Raw genomic sequence first — 15,344 nt, forward strand, 5'->3', positions numbered from 1 at the left:
GTGGTTGCAGGGGTCGAGACTCAGCTCCTGGCCCCGCCTCTTCACTGATCGCTACTGGATCCTCTCTCTCTCTGCTTCCTGAGCTTTGTCATACCTCTTCTTAAAACTATGTATGGTTCCTGCCTCCACTACTTCACTTGCTAGGCTATTCCACTTGCTGACAACTCTATGACTGAAGAAATACTTCCTAACGTCCCTGTGACTCGTCTGAATCTTCAGCTTCCAGTTGTGACCCCTTGTCCCTGTGTCCCCTCTCTGGAACATCCTATCTCTGTCCACCTTGTCTATTCCCCGCAGTATCTTGTATGTCGTTATCATGTCTCCCCTGACCCTTCTGTCCTCCAGTGTCGTCAGTCCGATTTCCCTTAACCTTTCCTCGTACGACATTCCCTTGAGCTCTGGGACTAGCCTTGTTGCAAACCTTTGTACTTTCTCTAACTTCTTGACGTGCTTGACCAGGTGTGGGTTCCAGACTGGTGCTGCATACTCCAGTATGGGCCTAACATACACAGTGTACAGTGTCTTGAACGATTCCTTATTAAGGTATCGGAACGCTATTCTCAGGTTTGCCAGGCGCCCGTATGCTGCAGCGGTTATTTGGTTGATGTGTGCCTCCGGTGATGTGCTCGGTGTTATGGTCACCCCAAGGTCTTTCTCCCTGAGTGAGGTCTGTAGTCTTTGTCCACCTAGCCTATACTCTGTCTGCGGTCTTCTTTGCCCCTCCCCAATCTTCATGACTTTGCATTTGGCTGGATTGAATTCGAGAAGCCAGTTACTGGACCACATGTCCAGCCTCTCCAGGTCTCTTTGCAGTCCTGCCTCATCCTCGTCCGATTTAATTCTTCTCATCAGCTTCACGTCATCTGCGAACAGGGACACTTCAGAGTCTATTCCTTCCATCATGTCGTTCACATATATCAAAAATAGCACTGGTCCTAGAACTGACCCCTGTGGGACCCCGCTCGTAACAGGCGCCCACTGTGATACCTCTTCACGTACCATGACTCGTTGCTGCCTCCCTGTCAGGTATTCCCTTATCCATTGCAGTGCCCTTCCTTTTACGTGTGCCTGATCCTCCAGCTTCTGCACTAATCTCTTGTGGGGAACTGTGTCAAAGGCCTTCCTGCAGTCTAGGAAAACGCAATCTACCCAACCCTCTCTCTCATGTCTTACTTCTGTTACCTTGTCATAAAACTCCAGGAGGTTTGTGATACAAGATTTGCCTTCCATGAACCCATGCTGGTTTTCATTTATAATCTTGTTCCTTTCCAGGTGTTCGACCACTCTCCTCCTGATAATCTTCTCCATGACCTTGCACACGATACATGTCAGAGACACAGGTCTGTAGTTTAGTGCCTCGTTTCTGTTTCCTTTCTTAAATATGGGGACTACATTAGCTGTCTTCCATTTCTCAGGTAGTTGCCCAGTTTCAAGGGATGTGTTGAAGATTGTGGTTAGAGGCACACACAGCATCTCTGCTCCTTCTCTAAGGACCCATGGGGAGATGTTGTCCGGTCCCATCGCCTTTGAGGTGTCAAGGTCACTTAAGAGCTTCTTCACCTCCTCCTCAGTTGTTCGTATGTCATCCAACACTTGTTGGTATATTCCCTCTTGATGTTCCCTTCTGTTCTGTCTTCCCACAGCCCTTCCTGTCTCTACTGTAAAAACTTCCTTAAATCTCCTGTTCAGCTCCTCACATACCTCCTGATCATTTCTTGTGAGTTCTCCACCTTCTGTCCTTAATCTGATCACCTGGTCTTTGACTGTTGTCTTCCTCCTGATGTGGCTATACAACAGTTTCGGGTCAGTCTTGATTCTCGATGCTATGTCATTTTCATACTGTCGCTGGGCCTCCCTCCTTACCTGTGCGTACTCATTCCTGGCTCTGCGACTGATCTCCCTATTTTCGTGTGTTCTCTGCCTTCTGTACTTTTTCCATTCTCTATTGCACTTTGTTTTTGCCTCCTTACACCGTCGGGTGAACCAGGGGCTTGTTCTGGTCTTCCCGTTGTTACTGTTGCCCTTGGGAATGAACCTTTCCACTGCCTCCTTGCATTTTGTTGCTACATATTCCATCATTTCATTTACTGGCTTTCCTGCCAGTTCTCTGTCCCACTGGACCTCCCGCAGAAAGTTCTTCAACCCTATGTAGTCCCTTCTTTTATAGTCAGGTTTTTCCCATTCTACTCCTGTTATTCTCTCCACTTGCAGCTCTACTATGTATTCAAAGCACAGAACCACGTGGTCGCTAGCTCCTAGGGGACTCTCATACTTGATGTCCTCAATGTCTGAGCTGCCCAGGGTGAACACAAGGTCCAATCTTGCTGGTTCATCCTCCCCTCTCACTCTGGTAGTGTCCTTAACATGTTGGTGCATGAGGTTTTCCAGCACCACGTCCAACATCCTGGCTCTCCATGTTTCAGGACCCCCATGAGGCTCCAGGTTTTCCCAGTCAATCTCCCTGTGGTTGAAATCCCCCATAACCAGCAACTTTGCTCTGCTGGAGTGAGCTCTTCTTGCCACCTCAGCAAGTGTGTCCACCATTGCTCTGTTGCTCTCTTCATATTCCTCTCTTGGCCTCCTGCAGTTCTGTGGTGGATTATACATCACTGCAATGACCACTTTGTGTTCCCCCGACTGAAGTGTACCTGCTATGTAGTCTCTTTCTCCCGTCTCATCTATTCCTTCCATTTTCTCGAATTTCCATCTGTTTTTTACGAGCAGAGCAACCCCACCTCCCCCCCTGCCCCTTCTATCTTTCCTCATGATCTGGTATCCTGGTGGGAAGATTGCATCTGTTATTGTCTCCATGAGTTTTGTTTGTGTAACTGCTATGATGTCTGGGGACTTCTCATTGATTCTTTCTTGCCATTCCTCATGTTTATTCGTTAATCCATCTGCATTTGTGTACCAAACCTTCAACTTCTGTTCTAATACTGTAACTGTGGTGCGGGGGGTGGAAACAGAGGGATCGGTGTGTGATGGTTGGTTTGGATTGTTCAGTTGCCTTGGGGGTGTCGTGGCTGGAGTCCTTCTGCAGGTGTTTCTTGGGGGTGCGCTTGTCCTTCCATTTGATCCTGTGTATGTGTGTGTGTGTGTGTGTGTGTGTGTATGTGTGTGTGTGTATGTGTGTGTGTGTGTGTATGTGTGTGTGTATGTGTGTGTGTGTGTGTGTGTGTGTGTGTGTATGTGTGTGTGTGTGTGTGTGTGTGTGTGTGTGTGTATGTGTGTGTGTGTATGTGTGTGTGTGTGTGTGTGTGTGTGTGTGTGTGTGTGTGAGTGTGTGTGTGTGTGTGTGTGTGTGTGTGTGTGTGTGTGTGTGTGTGTGTGTGTGTGTGTGTGTGTGTGTGTGTGTGTGTGTGTGTGTGTTTGTGTGTGTGTGTGTGTATGTGTGTGTGTGTGTGTGTATGTGTGTGTGTGTGTGTGTATTTGTGTGTGAGTGTTTGTGTGTGAGTGTGTGTACTCACCTAATTGTAGTTGCAGGGGTCGAGACTGAGCTCCTGGCCCCGTCTCTTCACTGAACGCTACTAGGTCCTCTCTCTCCCTGCTCACTGAGCTTTATCATACCTCGTCTTAAAGCTATGTATGGTTCCTGCCTCCACTACATCGCTCGCCAGACTATTCCACTTCCTAACCACTCTATAACTGAAGAACTGCTTCCTAACATCCCTGAGTCTTCAACTTCCAATTGTGACCCTTGTTTCTGTGTCCCATCTCTGGAACATCTTGTCTCTGTCCTCCTTGTCTATTCCACGCAGTATTTTGTATGTCGTTATAATGTCTCCCCTATCCCTCCTGTCCTCCAGTGTCTTCAGACCGATTTCCCTCAACCTTTCTTCATAGGACTTTCCCCTTAGCTCTGGAACTAACCTTGTCGCAAACCTTTGCACTTTCTCTAATTTCTTAACGTGCTTGACCCGGTGCGGGTTCCAAATAGGTGCTGCATACTCCAGAATGGGCTTGACGTACACGGTGTACAGTGTCTTGAACGATTCCTTACTTAGGTATCGGAATGCTAATCTCAGATTTGCCAGGCACCCATATGCTGCAGCAGTTATCTGATTGATGTGTGCTTCCGGAGACGTGTTCGGTGTTATACTCATTCCAAGATCTTTCTCCTTGAGCGAGGTTTGCAGTCATTGGCCACCTAGTCTATACTCTGTCTGCCGTCTTCTTTGCCCTTCTCCGATCTTCATGACTTTGCATTTGGTCTTCCCATTAATTCTGTTGCCATTGGGAACAAACCTTTCCTCTGCCTCCTTGCATTTTGTTGTTACATATTCCATCATTTCGTTTACTGACTTTCCTACCAGTTCTCTGTCCCACTGAACCTCCTGCAGGAAGTTCCTCATACCTGTGTAGAGTCCCCAGTCGACTCCTGTTACCCTCTCCACTTGCAGCTCTGCTATGTAATCAAAACTCAGAACCACGTGATCGCTACCTCCAAGGGGCCTCTCATATGTAATGTCCTCAATGCCTGAACTGCTCAGGGTGAACACAAGGTCCAGTCTTGCTGGTTCATCCTCCCTTCTCTGGTAGTGTCCCTAACGTGTTGATGCATCATGTTTTCCAGTACCATATCCATTATATTGGCTCTCCATGTGTGTGTGTATGTGTGTGTGTGTGTGTGTGTGTGTGTGTGTGTGCGTGTGTGCGTGTGTGTGTGTGTGCTCGCGTGTGAGTGTACTCGCCTATTTGTACTCACCTATTTGTGGTTGCAGGGGTCGATTCTTAGCTCCTGGCCCCGCCTCTTCACTGGTTGCTACTAGGTCCTCTCTCTCCCTGCTCCATGAGCTTTATCAAACCTCGCCTTAAAACTATGTATGGTTCCCGCCTCCACTACGTCACTTTCTAGGCTATTCCACTTCCTGACAACTCTATGACTGAAGAAATACTTCCTAACATCCCTTTGACTCATCTGAGTCTTCAACTTACAATTGTGACCTCTTGTTTCTGTGTCCTCTCCCTGGAACATCCTGTCTTTGTCCACCTTGTCTATTCCACGCAGTATTTTATATGTCGTTATCATGTCTCCCCTGACTCTCCTGTCCTCCAGTGTCGTCAGGCCGATTTCCTTTAACCTTTCTTCATAGGACGTTCCCCTTAGCTCTGGAACTAACCTTGTCGCAAACCTTTGCACTTTCTCTAATTTCTTGACTTGCTTTATCAAGTGCGGGCCTGACGTACACGTTGTACAGTGTCTTGAACGATTCCTTACTAAGGTATCGGAACGCTGTTCTCAGGTTTGCCAGGCGCCCATATGCTGCAGCAGTTATCTGGTTGATGTGTGCTCCCGGAGACATGCTCGGTGTTATACTCACCCCAAGATCATTCTCCTTGAGCGAGGTTTGCAGTCTTTGGCCACCTAGCCTATACTCCGTCTGCGGTCTTCTGTGTCCTTCCCCAATCTTCATGACTTTGCATTTGGCGGGGTGAAATTCGAGAAGCCAGTTGCTGGACCACGTGTCCAGCCTGTCCATTTCTCTTTTAAAGTTTTGCCTGATCCTCATCTGATTTAATTCTCCTCATTAACTTCACATCATCTGCGAACAGGGACACTTCTGAGCCTAACCCTTACAGCATGTCGTTCACATATACCAGAAATAGCACTGGTCCTAGGACCGACCCCTGTGGGACCCCGCTCGTCACAGGTGCCCACTGTGATACCTCATCACGTACCATGGCTCGTTGTTGCCTCCCTGTCAGGTATTCTCTGATCCATTGCAGTGCCCTTCCTGTTGCAGTGCGTGTGTGTGTGTGTGTGTGTGTGTGTGTGTGTGTGTGTGTGTGTGTGTGTGTGTGTGTGTGTGTGTGTGTGTGTGTGTGTGTGTGTAAATATTGAATGTAAGTGTGTGTGTGCAAATTTTGAACGCAAGTTTAAGAGTGTGCATGTGTGTATGCAGAAACAGTGAAGTCAAGTTTATAGCCTCGATATAACGGACCTCTATATAATGGATTTCGAGAATACGGAATAAAATCTATCATTTGATTTATCAGCATCTAAGTCCATTTGTTACAGAATCTTGTTACTTGATACAGTGACGGCGATGTCTGAAGGTTACCTGAGGAACGTTTCCGAGGATCAACGCCCCAGCGGCCCGGTCCCAGATCAGGCCTCCAGAATTGTGGCTTTTTTTTATTTCTGGAAAATCAAGGTTTTTTTTTTTTTTATTCGCCGGTATTCTCTCGGCCCGGGGCTTTTCCAAGTAGTGGTGACCCGGCCTTGGCTCCCTATCTGGGGAGTGTCTCGAGACTTAAGTCTCCCATGGGAGGAGGTACAAGTACCTTCTCATCTTCGGGACCAAGTGTCCCCAGGCCTAGCCACAGTCCCCGCCCTCACGGGGCTCGTAGGGAGAAGCTAGGCCTCTGGTCTGCCATCTACCCTGCCCCAAAGGGGCTCGTGGGGATGGCAGTCTTATGAGCTGCAGGTGGTAGCAAGCTCAGGCCTTCACCAAGGGCTGTTACTGCTGGTCACACGTGGTCTAGTGTACAAACCACAGCCTGGCTGGTCAGATCTTGATTTAAAAAACTCGGCAGGTTTCCTCTTGAAGACCGCCATAGGTTGGCAATTTCCTTTAAATACGAAGGGAGGGCGTTGAAGAGTCGGGGACCCCTGACACTCAAGTTCTCTCTTAATCTAGTCGGCGCACATCTGCATTTTATTGGAGGTATTTTGAGTCGTTTAGTGTGATTTCGGTGTTCAGGTTTGGAGTCAGTCCCTCCAGGATTTTTCAGGTGTATATTTCATATCTTTCTCGCCCATCTTGAATGTTCTAATTATCCATCCTATCATTTTCCTTTCTGCAGTAATAGTAACATAATTGTGATCCAGATCCATGAATGTGACATCTTCAGACATAATTATTCCCAGGTTTCACATTTACGACTTTTGCTCTGTTGAATGATTTGAGTTTTTCCTGTGCGTCCAACAGTAACAGCCTGGTTGATCAGTCCCTGATCCACCATGAGGCCTGGTCTCAGACCGAGCTGCGGGGGCGTTGACCCCCGAAACCCTCTCCAGGTAAACTGTTAGTTTTTATTTCCTCCATTCTTCCATAGCGGAGAAACTTAAATTTACCTTCATTAAATATCATATTCTTCTCTAAGGTCCACTGGAAGACTTCATTTATATCCGACTAAAAATTCGCTAACTTCGACTAGCGTCGCTCAGAGATTCTGGTGTCATCAGTAAAAGATAAATCAGTCCTAGAGTAGAATGCATGGATACGCTGTCGATGACTTCAAAGTCAAATTGAAGATTGAGACACTTATACAGCATATGGGAATCTTTATTCAGGAAACGTTTCGCCACACAGTGGCTTCATCAGTCCAATACAAAGAGGAAGGCGAAAGGAGAGGAGTAGTATGAGGTAATCAGTCCCTCAGCCTGGAGTCGATGTGTTCAGTCCATCAATCTTGTAGAATGTACAGCATAGGGCCGTAGACGTGGCTTATATACTGTAGTGAGGTGAGGTGAAGCAGGCGGAGGCGGGGTCATAGTGGTACCATCCACTAGTCGAAGTAGGTCTTCGTCCAAAGGTTGAACAAGTGTTGAAGAATTCTTTGTAACAAGATCCCATGATGCTGCAGTGTCTGACAGTTGTGATGAATGGTTTGAAAAACCGACAAGTTGAAGATTGAGACACTTATGCAGCATATGGGAATCTTACTACTCCTCTCCTTGCGCCTTCCTCTTTGTATTGGACTGATGAAGCCACTGTGTGGCGAAACGTTTCCTGAATAAAGATTCCCATATGCTGTATAAGTGTCTCAATCTTCAACTTGTCGGTTTTTCAAACCATTCATCACGACTTCAAAGTTAACTGGGAAGAAGACTAGACTGGAAATTTTGGAGATGCTCTCAGGGTTTTGAGTCTTTATGAATAATTCGTTTGGGTCATCGATCTGTAGACTGCTGGGTGGTTCACTGAAGGCAGCGTCGTATTGTAACTGTCTCTGAAGGCAGCGTCGTATTGTAACCAAAGTCACTGAAGGCAGCGTCGTATTGTAACTAATGTCTCTGAAGGCAGCGTCGTATTGTAACTAAAGTCACTGAAGGCAGCGTCGTATTGTAACTAAAGTCACTGAAGGCAGCGTCGTATTGTAACTAAAGTCACTGAAGGCAGCGTCGTATCGTAACTAAAGTCACTGAAGGCAGCGTCGTATCGTAACTAAAGTCACTGAAGGCAGCGTCGTATTGTAACTAAAGTCACTGAAGGCAGCGTCGTATTGTAACTAAAGTCACTGAAGGCAGCGTCGTATCGTAACTAAAGTCACTGAAGGCAGCGTCGTATCGTAACTAAAGTCACTGAAGGCAGCGTCGTATTGTAACTAGAGTCACTCACTCAATTTCATTATTGTCATCAGTGTATACTTCATCCTGTTTTAGTAAAGATCTCACACTGGATAAGAATTTTGCTCTGGATTTTACATAAAAGTATTTGGAGCTCCTGATTTCATTTATGGCTGTTTGTGTTCGATGTTCTCTAACCAGAGTTTTCCCTTGATGCTTCAGAGATTTTGCTGCATTAGAGGAAATCTGTTATCAGTCGTCTTCACCTGTAGAAGGGGCGACTTTCTCGACTTTGCATCTTCTGGTCTGTATCTATTCTCTATATGTATCTACCATGGGAAAGCGCTAATTCTGTAGGGGTCATGCAGCGCCTAAGGGAGGTAATCAGGGTTTGTTCTAAGGTAATGAAGAATAGGTCGAATTCCTTGTATCAAGGCACCCTTGAAAGGTTGCGATTAGTAAAGGATATCTTGAGATACTTCCATTAACTTGGTTGAAAGCACATCCGCGTTTGGAGGTGATACTCTTGTTCTGAACTCGCTGACTGGAGCAGTCACCCTCATTTGCGAGACTCGCGGACAATTTGACGGAGAATGTGAATTTATTCGTCAGAGATTGCGACTTTGCGGTATTTGATAGGGCTTGGCCTGTCGCATTTCTGTCTTGACAGATGCTTGTTCCTTGACAGGAATTATGTACTCGCCAAGCTGCACTCATACTCATCTAGTTGTATTCACCTAGTTGTACTCAGTTATACTCACTTGAATGAGTTTACTCGTCTGGGTTTTCTCACCTAGTTGTACTCATCCAGCTTTACCCGTCTAGTTGTATTCATATAGTTTCACTCAGTACTCGTCTGATTGTACTCGCCTAGTTATACTCATAGATGTACTCTTCTAGTTGTTTCTATGTAGTTTTATTCAACTATTGCTCGTCTTACTGTATTTACCTAGATATGGTCATCTAGTACTCTAGTTGTATTCACCTATTTGTATTCGGTTGTACTCATCTAGGACAGCAAGAACACCTTGAAATAAAGAGAAAGTCACAATATATCCTGGCTTCCTTCACTTCGCGCTTGTGTGTGACTTGTTAATGGTCCAATCGGACCAAAACGTCTACATAATTTTAGTCCTCTACTTGCGGGTTGTGTACTCTGCCTTGAACTCGTTTTAGTACTGAATTCATTGTAAGCCGCTCGTGATACATATACCTTTGATGATTCGAGAGTCTTTCTACTCCCGGAGCCCGGCCATGGGCCAGGCTCGTCTGGCCCATAAGCCAGAATGCCTCGAGAGAGGAAGGAAGCCTGTTACCCCATCATACAGCCTCTAGAACACTAGATATCCTCTGTATTTTTGTTGCAGCTAGACAGTATATTAAAAAATGATGAGGGCATTGATGATGGTACCTCCAAAATGAATCTCTTATTTTTAATAAGAGAGGTTTTGTAAATGATACACAAACTGACTCAATATATGAGGAAGCTTGCCGGTTTCCCTGACTCCCTTCAAAAATGTTAACTTGCTCACACTCCAACAGCACGTCAGGTTCTACCACACGAAAGCTTGCTGGAAGTCAGAGCCCCTCGCACATAAAACCTTTACCCCCTCCAACCTTTTCTAGGCTGACCCCTACCCCGCCTTCTGTCCACTACAAATTTACACACTCTCAAAGTCATTCTGTTTTGTTCCATCCTCTCTTCATGTCTAAACCATCTCAACTCCTCCTCAGCCCTCTGGACAACAGTTTTGGTAATCCTGCACTTCCTCCTAATCTTCAAACTATGAATTCTCTGCATTATATTCACACCACACATTGCCCTCAGACATATTTCCACTGCCTCCAGCCTTCTTGTTGCAACATTCACCACCCATGTTTCAAACCCATATAAGAGCGTTGGTAAAACTATACTCTCATACATTCCCCTCTTTGCTTCCATAGACAAAGTTCTTTGTCTCCACAGACTCCTAAGTGCACCGCTCACCTTTTTCCCCTCAATTCTATGATTCACCTCATCTTTCATAGACCCATCTGCTGACACGTCCACTGCTTAATATCTGAATATATGCACCTCCTCCATACTCTCTCCCTCCAATCCAATATCTAATCTTTCGTCACCTAATTTTGTTATCCTCGTAACCTTACTCTTTCCTGTATTCACTTTTAATTTTCTTCTTTTACATACCTTACCAAACTCATCCACCAATCTCTGCAACTTCTCTTCAAAATCTCCCAAAAGCACAGTGTCATCAGCAAAGAGCAACTGTGACAGTTCCCACTGTGTGTTAGATTCTTTATCTTTTAACCCCACACCTCTTGCCAACACACACCCGAACATTCACTCTTCTTACAACCCCATCTATAAATATACTGAACAACCATGGTGACATCACACATTGTTGTGTATGGCCTACTTTTACTGGGAAGTAATCTTCCTCTCTCCTACATACTCTAACCTGAGCCTCACTATCCTCGTAAAAACTCTTCACTGCTTTCAGTAACCTACCTCTTATTCTATACATTTGGAACATCTGCATTATTGATCCCCTATCCACCCTATCATACGCCTTTTCCAAATCCACAAATGTCGCGGTAACTTCATTACCCTTATCTAAATACTGTTCACCTATATGTTTCACCCTTAAACACTTGATCTACTTGCCTCCTACCTTTCCTAAAGCCTCCTTGTTCATCTGCTATCCTGCTCTCCATCTTACTGTTGATGCTTTCAATAATAACTCTACCATACACTTTACCAAATATACTCAACAGCCTTATTCCTCTATAATTTTTGCACATACTTTCCTACAAGAACCAAGCACACAGCCAAGCTAGGTGTTTTACCTTGGTCCAAGGACATACGGTGGTGTGGGTGCCTCTGAGCTAATTCCATTCTACTCCCCGTTTGGTGTACTAGCCCAACAAGCAGCATTTTATATTATTGTAACCACGAACGAGTGGTAATGATCAATAACAACACTGCGACTAGCCAAGGACTCGAACCCATGTTGTTTTGGCCCGCCTTATGGTACTCGTTTGTGGTTACAATAATATAAAATACTGCTGTTGAGCTAGTACACCAAACGGGGAGTAGAATGAAATTAGCTGAGGCTCCCACACCACCGTATGTCCTCGGACCAAGGTAACACACCTAACTTGACTGGGTGCTTGGTTCTTGTAGGAGTGTGTGGTCCCGTGGGTTAGAGCGTCATGTGTTTTCGCTCACCATGAGGTGGGCCAAAACATCATTGGTTAGAGTCCTTGGCTAGTCGCAGAGTTATATATATATATATATATATATATATATATATATATATATATATATATATATATATATATATTATTTATTTATTATCACACTGGCCGATTCCCACCAAGGCAGGGTGGCCCGAAAAAGAAAAACTTTCACCATCATTCACTCCATCACTGTCTTGCCAGAAGGGTGCTTTACACTACAGTTTTTAAACTGCAACATTAACACCCCTCCTTCAGAGTGCAGGCACTGTACTTCCCATCTCCAGGACTCAAGTCCGGCCTGCCGGTTTCCCTGAATCCCTTCATAAATGTTACTTTGCTCACACTCCAACAGCACGTCAAGTATTAAAAACCATTTGTCTCCATTCACTCCTATCAAACACGCTCACGCATGCCTGCTGGAAGTCCAAGCCCCTCGCACACAAAACCTCCTTTACCCCCTCCCTCCAACCCTTCCTAGGCCGACCCCTACCCCGCCTTCCTTCCACTACAGACTGATACACTCTTGAAGTTATTCTGTTTCGCTCCATTCTCTCTACATGTCCGAACCACCTCAACAACCCTTCCTCAGACCTCTGGACAACAGTTTTGGTAATCCCGCACCTCCTCCTAACTTCCAAACTACGAATTCTCTGCATTATATTCACACCACACATTGCCCTCAGACATGACATCTCCACTGCCTCCAGCCTTCTCCTCGCTGCAACATTCATCACCCATGCTTCACACCCATATAAGAGCGTTGGTAAAACTATACTCTCATACATTCCCCTCTTTGCCTCCAAGGACAAAGTTCTCTGTCTCCACAGACTCCTAAGTGCACCACTCACTCTTTTTCCCTCATCAATTCTATGATTCACCTCATCTTTCATAGACCCATCCGCTGACACGTCCACTCCCAAATATCTGAATACGTTCACCTCCTCCATACTCTCTCCCTCCAATCTGATATTCAATCTTTCATCACCTAATCTTTTTGTTATCCTCATAACCTTACTCTTTCCTGTATTCACCTTTAATTTTCTTCTTTTGCACACCCTACCAAATTCATCCACCAATCTCTGCAGCTTCTCTTCAGAATCTCCCAAGAGCACAGTGTCATCAGCAAAGAGCAGTTGTGACAACTCCCACCCTGTGTGTGATTCTTTATCTTTTAACTCCACGCCTCTTGCCAAGACCCTCGCATTTACTTCTCTTACAACCCCATCTATAAATATATTAAACAACCACGGTGACATCACACATCCTTGTCTAAGGCCTACTTTTACTGGGAAAAAATTTCCTTCTTTTCTACATACTCTAACTTGAGCCTCACTATCCTCGTAAAAACTCTTCACTGCTTTCAGTAACCTACCTCCTACACCATACACTTGCAACATCTGCCACATTGCCCCCCTATCCACCCTGTCATACGCCTTTTCCAAATCCATAAATGCCACAAAGACCTCTTTAGCCTTATCTAAATACTGTTCACTTATATGTTTCACTGTAAACACCTGGTCCACACACCCCCTACCTTTCCTAAAGCCTCCTTGTTCATCTGCTATCCTATTCTCCGTCTTACTCTTAATTCTTTCAATTATAACTCTACCATACACTTTACCAGGTACACTCAACAGACTTATCCCCCTATAATTTTTGCACTCTCTTTTATCCCCTTTGCCTTTATACAAAGGAACTATGCATGCTCTCTGCCATATATATATATATATATATATATATATATATATATATATATATATATATATAAATTATAAGAAAGAGAGAGAGACAGAGGCAGAGAGATTGTGGTCAGCAGGATTCGAACCCATGCGTGGAGAGTGGCATAGCTCCCCAAGTGATACCTTAGACCACTAAGCAACAGATTCCTCAAAAAACTAGGTAGGCTGGCTACAAGCACTGTTTCTTATCCCCGGCACACCAGTGAGCCTCAGGAATGGTTTCCAGCTGTTTCATTCTCCTGTATATTCTGACCACAACAAGTAATACTATATCAATGCACTACACAGAAATAAGCAGAGATATGTACAGAAAAAGATTGTGGTAGCAAGATTCAGATCCATGTGTAGAGAGTGGCATAGTATTCCCAGTGCTGCGAACAGCCGGGAATCGAACCTGGGACATTTAGCCAGCCTCTTGTGAACCTAGCTACCCTCCCGACGCCTTAGTCCACTGCACTACCATGCTACAAACTTTAGGTGCCCAGCAGGTACACTGGACATTCCACTTGTGGCCGTGAATTGCTAGTACCTTAGCCAGTCTGTTAGTCACCAAAACTGGTCTGTTCAGTAATTTCTCTATTTGCTTCTTGTATATTGGCATCACTTTTTCCTGTTCCCCTTAGCCAGCTGGTCCAGTCGTTAACGCGGTGGCCTGGAGTTTTACAACTCACTCGCCATGGGTTCAAACCTCACCCGTTCCGTGGACTGTTGGGTTGTTCACGCAGCAAAGTTCGGGAAAACTAATATTTTTTTCGGGAACTCTGGCTTGATCGCGAGGCTGGAAAATTCCCTTCTGCGCCTAGAGCACCTCTGTTGTTTTATTGAAGACCTGGTCTGACTCCCTGCTGTTTTGTACACAACCACACACCAGGCTGCCAGGTCCCTCCTGGGTGACTACCATACTTCAAGACCTGGTCTGACTCCCTGGTGTGTTGTACACAACCACACACCAGGCTGCCAGGTCCCTCCTGGGTGACTACCATACTTCAAGACCTGGTCTGACTCCCTGGTGTGTTGTACACAACCACACACCAGGCTGCCAGGTCCCTCCTGGGTGACTACCATACTTCAAGACCTGGCCTGACTCCCTGGTGTGTTGTACACAGCTACTTCGTTATCCGTTTTTCATCAGCTTTTCTTGAAAGTATCTAACCAAGAAAAAATTCCAGTGAGTTCAAATTTAAAAAGGAATACCAGTTATGGTGAGGCTCACAAGAAGTTTAATTGTGAAGCTTATTGTTGTTCCGAACAGAACAGTTGGTAGTGATGGATGAAGGTGGATAAATGATTCAGAGAACCGACGTTTTGCCAGCCAGTGACTTCTTCAATTCAATGCACAGAAAGGTGGAGGATAAGGAGGTAGAGCGACTGATTACCTCAAACTCATCTCCCACCTTTCTCTATATTGGACTGAAGTAGCCACTGGGGATAAATTTCCACAAGTGTCTAACTCATCCTTCAGTTGGCATTCTAGAATCAACAATTCATTTACTTCAAGACAATTTAGGGAGAATAACATCATGTGCGGTGAGTAACCCTGACTGTGACCTGGTGAAAATATCAAGCGTCAATACAGGCGAATAAAACTGGAAAGCCATATTGTAAAACACTGTGAGCTGGAGAGTAAAGCTGCACTACACGTCCAGATTTACTGGTTCTGGATGGCTTACCTGTTTTAAAGTGCGCAGTCTACACGGTGTATAATTTAGTGGGAAAATGCGTCTGCTGACCACGCTGCTGACGGGAATTTTCTTGCTCAGTTGGAGAAAATAATTTCTGAGGGTAGCTACGAGGCTTAGCAATTATTGAACGATGACTGGACCGGCATATATTGGAAGAAAATGACGTCTAAACTTGTATAAATAAGAAAAGAGTGAAGCTGGCCTCAGGGCAGCTTGCTGCTTCAGCTTGCTGCTTCAGCGTGCTGCTTCAGCGTGCTGCTTCAGCTTGCTGCTTCAGCTTGCTGCTTCAGCGTGCTGCTTCAGCGTGCTGCTTCAGCTTGCTGCTTCAGCTTGCTGCTTCAGCGTGCTGCTTCAGCTTGCTGCTTCAGCTTGCTGCTTCAGCTTGCTGCT

The 15,344-nt window shown here is 45.4% G+C and overlaps 1 protein-coding gene across 1 annotated transcript in view; it reads left to right on the plus strand.

Moving 5' to 3' along the window:
- sano (serrano) overlaps nt 1-15,344 on the plus strand; it is a 939,183-nt gene that overhangs the window by 599,101 nt on the left and 324,738 nt on the right. The gene's annotated exons all lie outside the window — the stretch shown is intronic.

The sequence above is a fragment of the Cherax quadricarinatus genome, chromosome 85, assembly GCF_038502225.1.
Source record: "Cherax quadricarinatus isolate ZL_2023a chromosome 85, ASM3850222v1, whole genome shotgun sequence".
Classification (NCBI taxonomy): Eukaryota; Metazoa; Arthropoda; class Malacostraca; order Decapoda; family Parastacidae; genus Cherax; species Cherax quadricarinatus.